Genomic DNA, 12,616 nt, shown 5'->3' on the forward strand with positions numbered 1-12,616 from the left:
TCATCTGCAAATCTCGATATTGTGGATTTCAGTCCTGATTCTAGGTCATTGATATATATGATAAAGAGGATGGGTCCCAGCACTGACCCTTGAGGCACTCCACTAGTGACTGGTAGCCAATCGGAAGGCTGTCCGTTGAGTAGTACTCGTTGTTTTCTGTCGGTGAGCCAATCTCTTATCCACGCGATCAGATTGGCTCCGATGCCCGCCGAGTGCAGTTTCTTAAGGAGTCGCTCGTGCGGTACCTTGTCGAAGGCTTTCTGAAAGTCCAGGTATATAACATCACTGGGGATGTGGGCATCCCAGTTCTTATATATACCTTGGAAGAAGTCTAATAAATTCGTTAGGCAGGAGCGCTTGTTTCTGAAGCCATGCTGGGTGTCGGAGATTATATTATTGTTTTCAAGAAACTTAACAAGTTTATCTCTAATAATCTTTTCGAGTATTTTTCCTGCCACTGATGTCAAACTTATGGGCCTGTAGTTTAATGCAACGCTTTTGTCTCCTTTTTTGAAAATCGGTGTTACGTTCGCCATCTTCCAGTCTTCCGGGACCTTGTTTAGTTGAACTGACCGGTTGAATATGGTAGTGAGTGGTTGAAGTATTTGTTGTTTAAGCTCTTTTAATAACCGCGGGGACAAACTGTCGGGTCCCGTTGACTTGTTCGTGTCGAGTTTGTCCAAGTACTTTTTTACTTCTTGGTCGCATATTGAGTCAATTTCCAGCGGCGTGATCTCACTCGGCGGGGCAGGGCTCTCGGGAATGGTTTCGATGTCCTCGACTGTGAATACGGATGCGAAGTTACTGTTGAGGATTCTGGCCATCTGTTTACTGTCCTGAGTTACAGATCCAGTCTCGTCTGTCAGGGGACCAATATTGGATTTTACTTTCTTTTCGATCTTATGTACGTGAAGAATTTCTTGGAGTTAGTTTTGATTTCGCGCGCTATTTGCTTTTCATAGTTGCGTTTGCTACTCCGAATAAGGCTGCGACAAGCTCTGAGGCTGTTGTGGTACTGTGTGCTGGCTTCGGCCGTAGCATTCTCTTTCATCAAATTATAATTCCTTTTTTAGGTTTACTGCCCTTTTTATTTCTCTGGTCATCCACGGTGGATCTACGGCCCCATTTACTCGCCTGGATTTCGTAGGCACTGTAGCCTTCTCTACTTGCAACAGCTTATCTTTGAAGACGTTCCACGCGTTGTCGATTGTATTGTCGGTGATGCCAAGTTGGTCCCAGGTCGTATGGGGAAGCAGTGCACGGGCTAATTAGAAATTTCATTTTTTGTAATCTGGTATCACTGATGGATTATCTACGAGTTTGTGACATATGTTGATATTAAAACGGATTAAGTGGTGATCGCACCCATTAAGTTTCTCACCAACTGTACAGTCGCGAATGAGGTCGGGGTCGCTTACTAATACCAGATCCAGCAGATTGTTTTCTCTTGTTGGTTGAGTTACAACTTGAGTGAGGAACGAATCCTCCACCATTTCTAAAAGCCTGTTACCCTCTTGATCTCCAGTCATCAGTCCCCAGTCAATGTTAGGGCAATTAAAGTCCCCAATTATAATTGCTTCCTTGCTTTGTGTTAGAGTGAATCTCTTCGTAGAGGGCAGTGTCATCGGCTGCCTGTTGTTTCGGAGGCCTGTATACGGTTGCAAGTGTTAGTTTCTTGTTATTTGCGGTTATTTCCACATAGACAGAATCGTATTTCTCTGCGTCCTGTTTGTCTATTTTTATGGCAGGGAGTGTACTTTTTACGTAGCAAACTACTCCTCCTCCTTTCTTGTGCTTTCGACTTTTGTGGAAGCTTTCGTACCCAGTGAATTACATTACGGATTCTAGATGGGTAGAGTAGGACCAAGTCTCTGTGATGGCTACCACATCTGGTTTCTCTGTTGCAATATACGCCCTAATTTCGTCCTTTTGGGTATTAAACTACGTGCATTTGTGTACATGATAGAAATGTGGCCGTGACGAGTTGTACCAGTTCGCTTGTCGGAGGCGTGGTTAGTTACAGTTTCTTGTGAGTCGCACTGACGCTACGGGTTGGTTGATCAAGGGCTGCCTTTGCCCCGTCCTCGCCCGCCGTTTTTTGAAAGGCTTTTCGAAAAGCTGTTCACTGCCTCGTCCAGAAGCCTCCCGAAACGCGCCGATCCAACCTCATTCAGATGTAGTCCATCGTTCCAAAACAAGTCTGGGCGCTCAAGGAAGTGGTGCCAGGCGTTTGTAAACGCCACGCCTTCGTCGTCACAAATTTCCTTCAGACTAGTATTGATGTTGCTCGCTTTGCTGTTGAAGCCGGCGTAAGCGCTGATTCTGGGTAGAATTCCAGAGACAATGACGTGAGGGAACTTGGTCTTGTAACGCCGAATGACCTGACGGTATTTTGATAGTAGGGCCTGAGTTTGAGTAGACTGAACGTCATTTGTCCCCGCGTGAATCAAATAAACTGTGTCTTCCTTCGCGAGTTCCGTGACAGCATCGACAGCTGAAGTAATGTCGTCCAGTTTGGCTCCCGGAATACAATAACGCCTCCGCGTCTCTGTATTCCTGCCGCAGAATTCCGTTAATTGACCTCTAACCAGCGAGTCCCTTACAAGTCTAACAGATGTTTCAGCTTGTCTGTGCCCCGAAACTGTGTCTGATCTACGCAGACCACAGCAGGAAGAATGGTCTTGTGGCGTCTAATGGATGAGTAGTGAGGAGTGGGAGTGTGGTGGCGACTGGACGTGGAGGCGTTAGGAGGGCTGGTAGAGGAGAGGGACAAGGGGGAGCCAAGGGAAGATGAGGAAGAGGCGGAAGGAGTTGACTGCAGGGGAGCAGAGGAGGAGGATGTTGAGGATGTGGAGGAGGGGGCAGAGGCGGAGGAGGAAGGGGAGGAAGGGGTTGACTGGGGAGGAGTAGAGGAGGAGGATGTTGAGGATGTGGAGGAGGGGGCAGAGGCGGAGGAGGAGGAAGGGGCGGTAGGGGTTGACTGGGGAGGAGTAGAGGAGGAGGATGTTGAGGATGTGGAGGAGGGGGGAGAAGAAATGTATGAGGAGGCGGCAGAGGCGGAGGAGGAGGAAGAGGAAGAAGGGGTTGGCTGGGGGGGAGTAGAGGAGGATGTTGATGATGTGGAGGAGGGGCAGAGTTGGAGGAGGAGGAAGAGGCGGAAGAGAAGAGTGAGGAAGAGGAAGGGGAGGAGGAAGAGTAGGTGGTGGTGATGGTGGGATGGGTGGGGGAGGGGGCGGGGGTGATGGCGGTGCTGGTGGTGGAGGGTGAAGAGGGAGAAGAAGAAGACGAAGAAGAAGAAGAAGAAGAAGAAGAAGAAGAAGAAGAAGAAGAAGAAGAAGAAGAAGAAGAAGAAGAAGAAGAAGAAGAAGAAGAAGAAGAAGAAAGAGAAGAAAAAAAAAAGAGGAAGAAGAAAATGAAGAGAATGAAGAAGAAAGAAGAAGAAGAAGAAGAAGAAGAAGAAGAAGGGAGTTGAGGGTGTGACGTCACGATGTCCCAAAGTAAAGAATTGGAGCGTTGTAGATCCTCGTTGGTTGTTTGTAGTGCCTGAATACGTAAGTCTAAGACACAGTACCTACACATCGAGTCGCTGGTTTGGTAGTGAATCGCAGCATATTTCTTTGAACAATTACAGCAATTGAAATAGTTGGACGGCATGATTACTTCTTTTTTTTTTATTTACTGTTGCAAGACGATATATCGGTGAGCTTTACAGTTAAGATGAATTTTGTATCAACACCTGGAGGCGGCTTTAAATCGGTCGAGTCACGCGGGAGAGTTTGAGGTGTGGCGTCTATGAGGGCCCACACGTGTTTTCCCTCTGGGATTAAAATTCTCTGGGGGATTAAAATTTTCCTCCTTTTCAAAACAGGTGTGCTGGTATACAGGTCAAGCTTTGTACTTCTACGTTAGTGACAGATTTTCTACGTTAGTTAGACACAAGAAGCTCACTGTCTTTCACTGGGTGCTGTGTTAGGGTAGTTGTAATCCTACTGAGGAAAGACAGGAAACACAAAAAGTCGATATATAACTTAACCGCTCAGCTCAGCAGGGAAGTCCTCTCACTGTAAGGTAATCCTCGCAACACTTCAAACACTAGTTAGACGCGTCACAGCACTGAGTTAGACATTAATTAATTAGGTTGAGTGGTGCTAAATAAGACAAGCACAGTTAGTCGTTCGATTTCTGAGAAGGCGTACGGGCCTATTTAAGTAACGGTTAATTAAAAACGTGGATGAACGGATTTCAAAAGTTGTGACGTTAAAATGTAACACACGGAGTCGATTTACACACACGGAGTCGATTTACACACAAAATAACAAGTGTCGTTTCACCAGACGAGGCGAAAAGCAAGGTTAAGGTTTGATGCCGGTAGGGCAGCGAGGTCAACGTCCGTCCCTTTGAGGAGGTCAGGCGAGACTGTGAAGAAAGGGGGATAAAGAAGAAAGATGAGATGGAAGAAGAGACACAGAGACAGAGACAGAAACAGTGAGAGAAAGAGACAGAGACAGAGAAGGAAAAGGAGACAGAAAGAAAGGTGATGGAATGAAGAAAGAAAGGATGAAGAAGAAAGATGAGATGAAGAGATACAGAGACAGAGACAGAAACAGTGAGAGAAAGAGACAGAGACAGAGAAGGAAAAGGAGGTAGAAAGAAAGGTAATGGAATGAAGAAAGAAAGGATGAAGAAGAAAGATGAGGTAAAGAAAAAGGTACAGAGACAGATTAAGAAACAGAGAGACAGACAAAGACAGAGACACTGAAAGAAAATAAGATGAAACGTAATGGAATGAGGAAAGAAAGAAAGGATGAAGGAAGAGGAGGTGGTAGAAGAGGTATTTACAGAAACAGAGTAAGAAACAGAAACAGGACAGTCCTCTTTATCATTTCCTTCCTAAACCTGCAGCCACCCACCACCGCCACCACCACTTGAAGAGTTAATTAATTTCACCTTCACCTCTCCTAATTATGTGTCAGAAACAGCGGTCGGGGAGCTGCAAAATACTCGAAAAAGTGGATTTGTAACCAACACGACGAAAAGAACTTAAGGGAAAAATGAAGCGGAAACGAAAGGAGGAAGAGGAAGGGGACGAGAGAGGAAAAGAAAGTAGAGGGAGGAAGAAGAGAGAAGGAGAGAAAATGAGAAGAGGAGGAGGAGGAGGAGGAGGAGGGGGAGAGGAAAAGAAAAAGAAAGAGAAAAGAGAGAGAATGTGTTTGGTGTTTTTTTTTCGTCTACCATAAAACACACTCACACACACACACACACACACACACACACACACACACACACACACACACACACACACACACATACACACACTCAACATACCTCACAGGACTCCTTCATTATTTCTCAGCGTCTTCTTCTTCTTCTTCTCAGGCTTGCTACTCTCCTCCTCCTCTTCCTCCTCCTCCTCTAACTCCTGAAGTGAAAGAGACAAAGTTACGCTAAGAAAAAAAACACTACGGACTTTTAAGCTTAAGTTCTAAGTCTGTTATTTTTTCTTTGATTTTATAAAAGTACGAAGCACTAGAATGTTTTATTATCTTCCCTGCAACTTTTACATTAACTCTTTTTTTTATATTCTGAACTCTCACAGTGCTACTTCCTACACCAACGAACGAGAAGTGTAGGTAGTCTGTTTTTAAATATCTCCGAAATAAAAATAAAAAAAGGCATCAGGCAAATAGGGTCGTAATGTTCATAACGTCAAAGGTAGAGCTTAGTTTATGTATGATGCTGTGCCGTGGGGACTCGTGAAAATTAAATGTCCGCTAAAATATACATGATAAAAGAAAGAAAAGAAAAATGACGACTTCTTTTGTTGCTGTACTTTATGGTTACCTAAGATCAAATAATTCCGAAAAACGCATCCATTTCCATTGTTGAGAGTGTCAAACTGATGCATAAGTAAATCTGTGGCTAACACATAAATCAGTAAGTAGATTAATTAGCTATACAAAAATAGATAGAAAGCTAAATACGTAGGGAGAGGAAAAGAGAGGAGAGGGGAGGAGAGAAGGACAGGAGAGAAGTGGAGAAGAGATGGAGGAGGAAGAAGGGAAGAGGAAAGGAAAGGAAAAAGATAATGAGAGAATGTGTTTGGTGTATTCAAGTAACGTTTTCCGATTGATAAATAGACAGATAGATAGATAGATAGGTAAATAGATAGAGATAGATAGACAGATACAGAGATATATATACGTATTGTCATGTCCAGCGGGTATGTGCTCGATTAAATTGCAGAGGACGTTTCATGTTGCTGGATAATGCCTCTGGTATTACTGGTAAAGAATGTACGTTAGCACGAGGGCGTAGTACCTTTGACAATGTTGAATAATACGTTTAATTTCCACTGCTTCATTTCGGTATACTCAGTGTTGAAACATTTGAAACATTTGAAACATTTATTAATAGCCTATTAGGTACAGTTACATAATATGTTGTATGTATTGTTAGAGGCCAGCCTTTATATAAGCATAAGCTTTTCAGGCAAAAGTGAAGACAATAGATATATAAGAAAAAAAAAAAGGAATATTGCAAATATAACTTTGAACAAAAAAAACATACAAAATACAGAATACTGAACATTAGTTAGAAATATAACAGTGGTAGGATATACATACATAATGGAAGCTCGGCGAAATCAATAATATCATAATTAAAAATAATAAACCAAAGTAAAATAAAGAAAGAGAAAAAAAATAATGTACAAAGAAGCAAATGAAATTATATACAGAATTATAGGATGAAGCAAAATGAAATAATAATAATAATAATAATAATAATAATAATAATAATAATAATAATAATAATAATAATAATAATAATAATAATAATAATAATAATAATAATAATAATAATAATAATAATAATAATAATAATAATAATAATAATAATAATAATAATAATAATAATAATAATAATAATAATAATAGAGGGAAGGACAGAATAAATGGGTAATTCATTACGGAACAAGTGTGGGGGAGATGACGTTATATATGACTTGATGAGAAATTGGAATTTACTGGATAACAATCAATAGGTATCAAGCAGATGAAGCTTTAGTTTGTTTTTAAATATGTTGAGAGACGGAGCATTTTTTATATCCTGGGGAAGGGAATTCCAGATCAAAGGTCCCTGGTACATAGTGGAGTGCCGAAAGAGAGTAAGGCGATGTGATGGAAGGCAGAACTGCTCTCTGTGTCTAGTGGGATATAGATGAGTAGGGAGTGAGGCACTGATCTGATGTTTGTACATACAGGTAGCAATAGAAAGTTTAGTGATATCTTGTAGTTTGAGGATTTTTGTGTTTTTAAAGAGAGGGGTGGTGTGTTCAAGGTAAGAACTGTTTGTGATAATTCGAATTATCTTTTTATGTAGTAAGTTCAGACTAGTTAAGTGGGTGACATAAGTGGTACTCCAGATAGGATTGCAGTACAGAAGGTGAGGGTATATATGTGCATAATACAAGATTTTTAGTACTTCGCAAGGCATAAAATCTCTTAGACGATATAGCATAGCAGTGCTTCTTGAAAGTTTATTCGAAATATTGTTTATATGGGATTTGAAATTAAGGTTTTCATCAAACATAACTCCCAAAAACTTAAAACTAGTTGATCTACTAATAAGGTTATTATTGATTTTAAGGTCTGGCAAGTAAACATTTACTTTGTTAGAAAAGAACATATAAAAGGTTTTATTAGTATTAATTGTGAGTCTGTTGCTTAAACACCAATTATATAATTTGTTGAGGTCTTGGTTAGCTTGTGGGAATAATGTTTCAATATTAGAGTCAGTAAAATACAAAGTCATGTCATCTGCAAAGAGGATGGTGTTGGCAGAGGTGAAGATATTAGTAATGTCGTTAATATATATAAGGAACAAAATAGGCCCTAAAACACTCCCTTGTGGGACACCAGTAGAAATATTTCGAGTGGAAGACTTATGGCCATCATATATTGTGCACTGAGATCTGTTTGTTAGGTAGTCTTGAAACCAGGAGTGTAGAGGTCCTCGTATACCATAGAAATATAATTTGTCGAGTAGAATCATGTGGTTAACGGTATCAAAAGCCTTTGAGAAGTCAACAAAGATGGATAAGACTGATTGTTTAGTGTTAAGGGAAGAATAGAGATGAGAAGAAAACATACTGAGGGCGTCATAAGTGCTAGAACCTGACCTAAAGCCATATTGGCATCTACCCAAAATGTTCTTGCTATCAAGATATGCAACTAATTTATTTTTCATTAATAATTCAAATATTTTAGAGAAGGGAGAGAGAGTGGAAATTGGGCGGTAATTGTTGGGCACACTATTGGGGCCAGATTTGTGCACTGGCGTGATATTTGCAGTTTTCAAATCAGAGGGAAATTTGCCAGTGGATATTGATTGATTAAAGAGCAATGCAATGGGGTAAGTAATTTCCTCAATATTACGTTTAATTATGTGGGCTGAGATTTCATTAACATTTGAGTTTTTACTTTTGAGAGTCTTGATAACATTCATCACGTCAGCAGAAGTGACTGGTAGGATAACCATTGAGTTTTGGTAATTTCCGTGGAGGAAATCAGTGGCATTTCTAGAAGCAGAAGGCAGTGCATCATTGAGCCTGGCTGCAATTTCACTGAAATTGTTGTTGTCATCAGCACTCAAAGAGGTCATTTCTATTTTCGTATATTCGTTGATATATTCGTTTGCAACACTTTCTGATGCCTCTTGATACCCCTGATATTAGTGAAGAATACCTTTGATTTGCACAGCTTCATTTCGGTATAATTAATGTTGTCATCAGCACTCAAAAAGGTTATTTCTATTTCGGTATATTAAGAGTTTGCAACATTTTCTGATACCTTTTGATACCTTTGATTGTTCTGGAGAATACCTTTGAATTGCACTGCTTGATTATGTGTAGCTCATATTTGGCACATTATTAGTTTACAACATTTTTTTTAACTTCAAGGAGGGTTTGGGCCTATTTCGCTGTCTTGAATATCCATATGAGGTAGGTTTTGTTAATAAAGTTTTTCTAGTCTTTCTCTCTCTCCTAATTTCAGTAGTCAATGTAGCCAGCATTCAAAAAGATAATTTCTACTCTGGTACTTTCAAGCTTTATTAGTTTCCAGCATTTTTGTGACTTCAACGACCTTTTGGGACAATTTCGATGTGTTTTGAATATCCATCTGAGGCGAGTTTTTTTTTCTAATAAGGTTTCTCTAGTGTTTGATATATTCTTGTTATTTCCCAGTGTTTTGAAAATTACTCTTTTTTGTTGGTGATATATCAGGTCTCTAGTGTTTTATAAATTTTTCCTCTATTTCCCAGCGTTTTGTAAGTCACTCTTCCTCGTTGGCAGGATATGAGGAAGATCATTCTCTTACTTTTGTCGTGTCGTCTTGCATGCTCCAGGCTGCTCAGGTTTTTAGAATATTAGAGTTATTTTGCTCTAGCATCCTGCAGGCGGTTCATTATTTTAAAATAATCTTGTGATAATGGAGTCGCTTCCTCAAGGTTTCGCAGTAACGTAAATCTGTTCTCATAACATCAAAGCTTCCTCAAGGCTTCTCAGTGTCATTTTCAATATTGTTTTGTTATTCTGTTATCACGTTGGCGCTCTTATGTTTTTCTTATTAAACTGTAAAGTCTTAAGTGTTTTCAATATCATTTCAGACCTTTCACACAGTAGTGGCTCAAATATATGCTTTCATCACCCAAATAGCTGCCTTCATATATGGTTCTCGTTTAAATGGTTAATTATTGGTGCTTCTTGGCAACAGTTATGGGCCAGAAACCGGTAAATACGCGGCTCTGAGTACGATGATCTGGCAACGGTGACTCTAATACACCCCTAACAATAATACATACGTGATTCAGGTTTACATAAAGGATCAGACTCCATTTGGCTTAACAAAGAGGAATTGTCATCCATGTATTCAACCATTCAGTCAGCCGGTCAGGTCTTCCATTAATCGATCTATTCATATGACCAAGAGTGTGGGGGAGAAGGGGAACAGGGGGGGTATGTGGGGGTGGGTATATGCGTGTGTGGAGGGGAGGGGGGAATGGGCGGTGTGTGTGTGTGTGTGTGTGTGTGTGTGTGTGTGCCCTTAATAAACTCGCCTCACTGTTATTCTGTTTGACTTGCACGCTTTCATATCTATCATTTCCTTTACTCCTTATTTATCTTTGCCGCCAATGTATATGTGTGTATGCATGTATGTATTTATGTATGTATGTATGCGTGTGTTTGTGTTCTCTCTCTCCCTTCCATCACATACAACAACACACCGCACTCTACACCCCAAACACACTCACTCTGAAATGGGTCAAACCTGAGACGCAGGGGGACACTTACTGACTAACTGAGGCTGGAGTAATTCAACCTGGAACTCTCTAGGGAACGGTAGGAGCTGATGGTGCAAAAATAATCAAATGAATGAGGAATGGAAGGAAGAGATGAAGAATGAAAAGTAGGAGATAAGGAAACAATTGCGAAAGGACGAAATGCATGAATGAATGGGTGAGTGAAGGAGGGAAGGAAGGAAGAAAGGAAAAAAGGAAGGAAGGCAGAAAGGGAGGAAAGACCCATAGTTATCATCTGAGCCGTATCGTAGGGAGGTATTTAAGCAGAGGAACGTCTCAAGGGAACAGGGATTTGCGAGGCCCGGGAAATTATAGTTATACAGTGACTGAGATTTAAGCTGAAACCGAGACCTACTAGCATACTGGGTCGATAGAGGAAGGAAACTAGGTCAACATTTAGAGAAGAAGCGAAACTACGTACATTATCAAACTACATACATTAGCCTTGTCCCATTTTCCGCTTCAAATGAAGGTGTAGAATCGAGGTGAGAAAATTATCATATATGCATTACCAGGACCCGTGTTTCCATCCGTACCAAATGGGTTAAAAATTCGCCTAAAAAATGTAGCTGAAAAACGTGGGTGATCATCGCATCCGCATCGAACTGAAATGAAATGTTTGAAAAAAAACGAAACCTAGCCGAGCGATGCGAAATAAAAGAGGAATAGAAAAAAAAAAGATTAATAGCAACATGTCGAAATTAGCGGCTGATAAAACAGAGATGAGTTGAAACAGACGAAAAGCAAAATTAAGGCAAACTGAAAATGAAAACAAAATTAATATAGATAAAAAAAAGGAAGAATATAATAACAGTGACGACTGGAAATAAAAAAATAACAAAAAAAACAGAAAACTAAAAGCAAAATAAAAACATAAAAAAACGAGAAAAAAATACTGAAAACACAATAATAATAAAAAGAAAACAAACTTGAGAGAGAGAGAGAGAGAGAGAGAGAGAGAGAGAGAGAGAGAGAGATTTACATAGATTTACATAGAAAATCAGACCACACAGACCCCATGGTCCAGACTTGGTGGTCTGTCCTTAAACCTAAGTGATTTTACATTAATCAGAAGACTCCAAAACGTTGCATTTCTACTCTAGTTGATATTAAGTTGAAGGAAGTGACGGTCGAGCTTATTTTGAAGGAGTCAATCGTGTTACACTGGACCACTGATGGTGGGAGCTTATTCCATTCTCGCACTACATCGTTGGTGAAGAAAAATTTGGTGCAGTCTGAATTTACTTGTCTACATCTGAGTTTTACGCCATTGTTCCTCGTGCAAAGTGTCATCGATCATAAACAATGTTGATCTGTCTACATTCGTGAAACCATTAAGTATTTTAAAACATTCGATCAGTTTTCCTCGGAGGCGACGTTTCTCAAGAGAGAACATGTTAAGGGTAGAAAGCCTTTCTTCGTAGGATTTGTTGCGCAAGGAAGGATAATTTTCGTTGCCGACGCTGAACACCTTCTAATTTAGCAATATCCTTTGCATGGTGGGGAGACCAAAACTGTACCGCATATTCCAAGTGGGGTCTGACTAAACTGGTGTAGAGCGGGAGTATTACATCTTTCTGCGTAAATAAAAAGTTTCTGTGAATGAAGCCCAACATTCGGTTCGCTGGATTTGCTGCATCGATGCATTGCTGTGAGAATTTGAGGTTTGACGCGATTTTGACCCCAAGTCCTTGACGCATTGAACGCTTTTGAGTTTAACGCCGCGCATTTCGTAATCAAACTTCTTATTCCTCGTTCCAACTTGAAGGACCTGGCACTTGTCTACGTTAAATGGCATCTCCCATCTATCCGACCAAGCTGAAATTTTGTGCAAATCCTCTTGGAGGCTTTGCCTGTCTTCGTCAGTGAGAACCGAGTTACCAATCGTTGTCGTCTGCAAATTTACTAATGCGGTTATTGAGTCCAACATCCACGTCGTTGATGTAAATAATGAAGAGCACTGGGCCAGAACCGAGCCCTGAGGGACGCCACTAGTGACCGGCGCCCACTCTGAGTTAAATCCGTCAATCACTACTCGTTGTTTTCTGTTGCTCAACCAATTCGCGATCCACTGGTTTACCTGACCGTCAATACCTATTTGCTTTAATTTGTAAAGTAATTTATGATGCGGGACTTTATCAAACGCTTTCTGGAAATCAAGATAGACTACGTCCAGTGATTTGGTTACGTCATAAACAGTGAAGAGGTCGTTATAAAGGTTAATAGATTTGACAGGCAGGGGAGAGAGAGAGAGAGA

The sequence above is a fragment of the Eriocheir sinensis genome, unplaced genomic scaffold, assembly GCF_024679095.1.
Source record: "Eriocheir sinensis breed Jianghai 21 unplaced genomic scaffold, ASM2467909v1 Scaffold23, whole genome shotgun sequence".
Lineage (NCBI taxonomy): Eukaryota > Metazoa > Arthropoda > Malacostraca > Decapoda > Varunidae > Eriocheir > Eriocheir sinensis.